We start from the raw sequence: 7,354 nt of genomic DNA, 5'->3' as shown, positions 1-7,354 counted from the left end.
AATCACTTGAATCATCATCTGACACTCGTAGCATCATGGCTGAGAATGAACATCATAATAGGGAGAACCCTAATAGGACCCTCAGAGAGTATTTGCAACCTATTAGGACCAACACCCCTTCTTGCATTATTCTACCTTTGAATGCAAATGTTTTTAATTTTAAACTTGAGATGATTCCATTGTTACCTCATTTTCATGGCATTGAATCTAAAAACCCATACTTGCATAAAAAAGAGTTTGAAGAAGTGTGTTCAACATTCATGGATAGAACATGCACGAAAGAGGTAATAAGACTGAAATTGTTTCCATTTTCTTCAAAAGACAAGGTAAAAACCTGGTTCAATTCCTTAAGACCAAGATCCATTGGGACTTGGCAATAAATGCAAATAAAGTTTTTAAATAATTTTTTTCCCATGCAAAGAACTAATGCTTTAAAAAGACAAATCATGAATTTTTTCTAGAAGGATGTGGAAACATTTTATCAGTGTTGGGAACGTTTCAAAGACCTCTTAAATGCATGTCCTCACCATGGGTATGAGAATTGGAGGGTCATTAGTTTTTTCTATGAGGGCTTGCAACCAAAGATGAATCAATTTGTAGAAACAATGTGCAATGGTGAGTTTTTCAATAAAGGGCCTGAAGAAGCATTTGACTATTTTGATTATTTGGCTGAAAATGCCCAAGCTTGGGATGTCTCTGATGTGTATGATAGATTTGAAAAGCAAAAATGCATTAGTGGAGGTGGTAAGTATCAATTGAAAGAAGTTGATGATTTGAATGCTAGACTTGCATTGATGTCCAAAAGGTTAGATTCCATTGAGCTTGAGAAAGTAAATGAAATGCATGTTTTCCCTTCATCTTCTGAAAAATGCAGCATATGTGAGGATCCAGGGCATGTGACCGATGCATGTCCAAATATTCCTGCTTTTAAATAAGTTTTGCTTGATCAATCTAACCTGGTATAAATGATTTCTGAGATTTCTTATGAACCCTATTTTGATACTTACAATGCAGGTTGGAGAAGTCATCCAAATTTCAGCTAGAAAAATGACCAAGTGGGGCCATCTCCTCAGGGACAAAGTCAAAACATTTCTTATCCAGCAGCTGGCCAAGGCTGCTCAGGACCCTTTTACTTTGAAATCAGCCTCCCCCAATGTAGAGAATGGAAATGGAAGATCCCATACAACAACTAACTGTTAGCTTGCAATAGTTCATGGCAAGTCAAAATGTGTTCAACTCTCAAACTTCTCAAACCATCAACGAGATAAGCACCGATTTGACTAGGCTGAACACATTATTGAATGCTTTGGAGATAGATGAATCCAAATTTCGAGCTCAGCTAGATACTCAAGTGCAGATTGCAATCATGGAACCGTCATCCTCTATTAAAGCAAATGCCAATGATTGCAATGTCGAAGCAAATCTCAGCAGTGGTAAGGTGACTAGTGTACTAGATGAAGAAGTTGAGTAGAATGGTGAGAGTTTAACCTTCAAGGTACCAGGTACAAATTTTAATGTTGATGCTTCTGTAGAACCAAAGGTAACAGTTATGAAAACTTTTCCTCAAAGGCCGATTCTTAAAGAAGTATATTTCTTGGAAACTATATTGGATAAGGATCCTTTCTTGTTAAAACAAGAAAGACAATTTGAAAATGTGTTGTCTGATATTGTGGAGAGCATTAATTTATTTAGATATCACTTATGTGCAGATAACAAAACTGCCTCATTGTGGCGACTCAAATTTGGAGACCTGCCACTTCAATTTATAAATCTGCACCCACAAGACGAAATTCCTTCTGAGCCTCCTCCAGATATACTGTGATGTTTCGCTTTCCCTTGTTTTCATTTTGTTTCATTCTGTCTTATTTTCAGTTTATTGGTAGGTACATTTTCCTTTAGTTCAGTTTTCCTTTTCCATTTCTCCACCCAGGTACGCCCTACTTTTCCCGTGCACAGTTTTTCTATATCCCTTATACTTTTCACATTGCAGACAATGTTCCATTTTAGTTAGGGAGGGGAGGTGAGTATTAGAATGTGACACTGCGTATGTATATGTACTAGGTTTTATATTAAAAACAAAAAACAAAAATAAAAACACAAAAATAAAATCAACAAAAAAAAAAAAAAAAAAAAGGAAAGAAAGGAAGGAAGAGTAGTGAGAATTACATTGAATTATGACATGCTTAACACTGACTCGTACCCTTCACATACCTGCATACAACCTAAGAACTACACACTTGAGTCATTTATACGTAGTTTCTCTTTATATGACTTCGTAACTCCATGAAGAATTGATTGGTAGTACACTCGTGTTAATCTGGGTATATAAGTTATTAAATTTACATGGTATCTCATGAGGCTGAATAAACACATTCACGTGATTCACTGCACTTAGGGTTTCCTGTGAGTACTAAGAGAACACCTGTGGCGATTATGACACCTTGTGAGATATCCTTGAGCTATGTATCGTCCTTCTGAGTGTTAACATCAAATCAGAGTTCATGGAACTCAATTCTCTTCTTTCTAGATGATTATTTGTACACTAGTCTCTGTTTTTTATTTGCTAAGCCTAAAGGTGACATCTAGTAGGGAGATAGAAACTTAGGTCTTATAGCCAACTCAAGATGTGAAGGCTGAGCCACCCCACTATCCGAACTCAATTCTCGTTGATGGTATGAAGATTACAAAAGAAATGCTATGATTGTCCTAATTGATCAAGAAAAGACAGAAAATGAAGAATGAGCAGAAGAAAGAACAAGAAATACACATGCGCATGAAATGAAATGTCAATGCCGGTTCATGTACATATCACAAAAAGTCAAGGACACGACACATGTTTTACTAAAGATGCTTCAACTGGTTAATGTCTCAGATGTATTCACGACAAGTTTGTGAATAAGTTGATCTAGGGTGGTCTCGATTGGATATGGCGAGTAGGTGAGAAGATGTTAGGGTGAAGGACCCGACACCTCATAGATAGGCTAAATCTTTTCCAGACTAGTCCACTTCATACACTTAGCGTTCGTTCCTTTTAATATGTGAGATGTTTGATTGTGACACTCCTCCTCACATATGAAGAGTGAACCCATTTCCTTTTGAATGTTCTTAAGGGTATACAAGTTAGGCCAAGTCAAAGCGACCGTTTTGTAGGTGTCCACTGGTATCTTAAGTATACTGAGTCACACACATCACACACACCTTGAGAGTTCACCTGTTTATACTCGAACTTATATGACTGCATTAACTCTGAAATGTGCCACTGATTAACCTCATGTGAGTAAATTGTTCTTAATTGACATATAAACGATGAAACTTGCATAAGTGACGTGTTTCGAAGTTGTATGTACTGAATATGAACAAGCTTGTGTGAAATTCAGTTATGTTCTTGTATGTGAAACGGTATACTTGTGTCGCATGTGCATTAATTTCATGTTCATTGGAGTTCATATTTGTGGGCACTAGTCTACATTCATTCACGTCATTTGCTAAAGACTAGCAAAACGTTAGTTAGGGGGATGTGATTACGCGCCAAAATTGCGTAATTGGGCACCTTAACCCGAGTTTTACGACTTATATTTTTAATTAAATGTTCAATTACATCCAATATTTTAATAAAGTGCCAAATTTATCATTCTTGACTTTTACTGTACAATTTATGAATTTTTGATAATTTTTTATCGTAGGAAAATTCCCGAGAATCAAAACCAATACTTATTCGTAATTCGTGCATAACTTTTCCACCGAGCTCCAATCAAGACTATTCAAATTTCTGGAGAAAGCTAAAAAATAGTTCTACAACTTTTGTGTTTTGAGAGTTGAGAGATAAGAACGTTTACTAGGTAAAATTTGGCTTTGTAAGTTCAGAATGGATTAAGTACTAACAAAAAGAAGAAAGAAGAAAAAATAAATAAATAAATGGGTTGATTTGACCCGGCCAAGTAGCCGGGTCATTCTTTTGAGTGCTGGGCGCTGGATGTGTGGGTGAGTTTGTGTTTTTTTCTTTTTTTTTTTTTTTTGCTTTGAAAAGTCAAAGAAAGGGGCTAGAAAAGGGAAAGAAAAAAAACTAGTTTTTAGGTTTTCTTTTGGGGAAGTCTTCAAGGGGCTGCTGCGAGCTATGGACTGCTGCACAAGGAAGATCACAGCAGCAGCTGCTGCTGTGTTGGAGAGCTTCTTAGCAACCTTCACCTTCTCCCTCTCTCTCTCTCTCTCTCTCTCTCTCTCTCTCTCTCTCTCTCTCTCTCTCTCTCATGTTTTATAATTTTTTTTATGGTTGTTCCAATACATTTTTTTTGTCTAGTTTAATATTAGATTGAATATTTTTTTTTCTACACTTTATTATTTGAGTAGTCTATGTATGAATTAAATTCTTATTCTTTTTAATTTGTTATTTTGAATGCTTTCAAGGTTGAGTTAATTTATTGTTTTAATTTAGTATGCATTTAGTCTAATATTTGGAATGATTTTAGGTTAGGTTAATTAGTTCTTTAGTTTTAGTATACATGTAGAATATTATTCTTTTAATTTTTTTTTTTATTGTTGTAATGATTTATTGTGGAAGTAAATTGATCTAGAAACTTCGAATTGCAAGCATGGGAAGCTAAGTTCGGTAACTCGGGTTGTGGGTCAACGTTGTTTACTTTCATGGTTTGTTAGTTCTCCTATGATATTATTGATAAACTTTTATTTAGTTAAAACTGAAAATTGAAGGCGTCGTTGATAAATTGCTGACTTTTATTTCTTGTTTTATTGTTGATGTTAGACACATCAAAACCTTGATTTAATCTAGGATTTTCATTAACTAATTTTTACATGAAATTCAGTTGATGTTTAATGAGAGTTTTTATTTTCTTCCGTTTGAATGTGGCCAATTTACTCGAGCTTTAGTAATAAAATTTCATCTTATTAATGTTTTGATTGGATTAACAAGAAGAGGAATAAGGCCTAGGGAATTAGTAAATGGTGGAAGCAAGCAGACATTGAACCCATAACCCGAGTGTTTGGTAAAATTGTTTCAGTTAATCTGTTTAGTTTTGGTTGCATTTTTTAAGATTTACATTTTTGGAAAATTGATAAAATTTCAGTCTCATTTTGATAGTTTACTCAAGCTTCTCTCACTTTGTTTACTGTTTTCAAAATCGTAAAAGACCAAAAAGATTTTCAAACCCCATTTTTCAGCAACAGGATTTCACTAAAGTTTCATAAATACTTTGATACTCAGTGGTCCCTGTGGATTACGATTCTGGACTCATTCTTGACACAACTTGATACTTTTGCACTTGGAAGCACAACTCAGAACGAGTCACTAAGTCTCTACCTTGGCTAACAAGCACAAGGATTACCACTATAGTTGCTTACTTAAACGGGTGGAGCGAGCGACACCTATACAAACCAGGTCAATTAGTACAGGTCTGACCTCAACCTTTACAATAATCCTTACCGGACTGGATTACTGCCCCCTCAGGCCACGCCTAACAACACTCAGATATTACAAGCAAATGGTACAATGAAATAGTGCTTTCACGTAAAGCAAATTTGCACCCAAGTAGTGCGCTCAATCACAAACACATCAATAGCATGAATATAGTGTAAGTTCAGTGATGTATGTTTTTCTGAATCAATGCTCAACACAAAATAAAAGAGTATTTCAACACAAGCAACAACTTGGAATTCTAAGTAGGATATCTCAATAGCACATCAATATTCCAAGTAAACTAAGCTAGATAATCAAACTAGCTTCAAATAGATTTTCCTCAATGAAAGATGCACAATACTAGTTTGAAGAAATACTTGTTTGTTTGAAAAATTTTTGCACACCGAAAATCATGCTATCGGACACTTGCAATGAAATGCAAATATCTAAGGCTTCCTTGGTTTAATCCCACGCTATAATGAAGAAATCAGTGGCCTAAACCTAAGCTAAAACTCTTCGAGAGAAATATATAAAACAACCATACAAATAAGAGATTTTAGCATAGTATAACAATCACAATAACACACGAAAAACTCTCACAATCTCAAATTTTATCAAAGGAGGCAAGTTTGAGAGTTTTTGGACAAAGAGAGGATTTTCAAGATAGAGAGAGTTTTTGCTAATCACTTTGCTAATCGGTGGCTGATTTTATAAATGAAGGTATATTTACGGCCAGGTAAAAAAAAAAAAGTAACCGTTCGGGATATGATGGGCATTAGAAATAAAAGTCCTAAACAATTAAAACTCAATTAGCCCGTTTTAACCCAGTTTTACCATGGTTAAATTAATTTTAACCGAGCGAGATTCGGGTGGCTGAACCTAGGTTCAATCTCCCGAGAAGACACAGCAATAAAAGATTTCAAATGAGGTTTGGTTGCCTGTATAGTTGTTCAGTAGCCCGAATCAAAGTCAGTAGTAAAGCTACGTAACTTCGGGTGCCTGGTCTGGGTTCGAGTGCCCGAACTCTTGAGTTTGGTCGCCCGAGGCATATTTGAACTGAAATATTTAGTCGCCCGAGTTAGTGAGTGGTCCCTTTCGATGCATTTGGGTGCCTTGGGAAGATTAACACAATTTCGGTTCGGTCACCCGAAGGCAGGTCAAAATGTTGACCTTCAAGGTTTGGGCGCCCGAGGAGTTTTGTACTCCAAGGTTTGGTCGCTCGACCACTCTTAGTTTGCTTAGATATATTCCATTTATGCACAGTTATTTCTTACTCATATTTTATGCAATGTATGTGTGTGTGTGTGTGTGTGTGTGGGAGCCTAGGGTCTTACTATGGTCAAGTTGAGCTCACACTATATCTTGTGTGCGTGATGTGCAGGTGATAAGCACACAAACCATATCCTAGTTTACTATTACAGGTTTTATTACATAAATGACTAATATATTACAATGTAAATTACAAAATTTCACGGTCTTCTTGTTTCTTCAAGTGCCATGAAGGATGTTTGATTTGAACCTACACAAACACTTGATAAACATCAAATATTAATATTTGTGATTATGAAACCAGGTGCGACCTATAAGGTCAACAGTTACCTCACGTTGATGCCAGTAATTATTTTGACCACGACCGCGATCATACCCACGACCATTCCTGCAGTCTTGCCCTCAACCACAAGATGTGTTTACATTCACTTTAGGGAATGGGGTTAAACCAGTTGAACGGGTTTGGTGATTTCTCATCAAAAAATCGTTATTTTGTTCAGTGACAAGAAGACATGACAAAAGTTCGAAAATTTTAGTAAATTTGCTTTCCCTATATTGTTGCTGTAGGAGCACTTTTGTGGGATTGAAAGTAATAAAAGTTTTTTCTAACATATCTTCGTCTGTAATATTTTCTCTACTTAACTTTATCTTCAAGCTAATTTTATGCATAGTTGA

At 35.8% G+C, this 7,354-nt stretch overlaps 1 non-coding gene across 1 annotated transcript; it reads right to left on the bottom strand.

The window, feature by feature from the left end:
- Positions 1-427: 427 nt before the first annotated feature.
- On the bottom strand, positions 428-535 carry LOC131147378 (small nucleolar RNA R71). Its single transcript, XR_009134764.1, has one exon. It is a non-coding gene; the product is annotated as a small nucleolar RNA R71 (small nucleolar RNA).
- Between the last annotated feature and the right edge of the window lie 6,819 nt (positions 536-7,354).

The sequence above is a fragment of the Malania oleifera genome, chromosome 1, assembly GCF_029873635.1.
Source record: "Malania oleifera isolate guangnan ecotype guangnan chromosome 1, ASM2987363v1, whole genome shotgun sequence".
NCBI classification, from domain to species: Eukaryota; Viridiplantae; Streptophyta; class Magnoliopsida; order Santalales; family Ximeniaceae; genus Malania; species Malania oleifera.
Note: the sequence above shows the minus strand (reverse complement) of the source record. Positions and strands in the feature narration are given on the sequence as shown.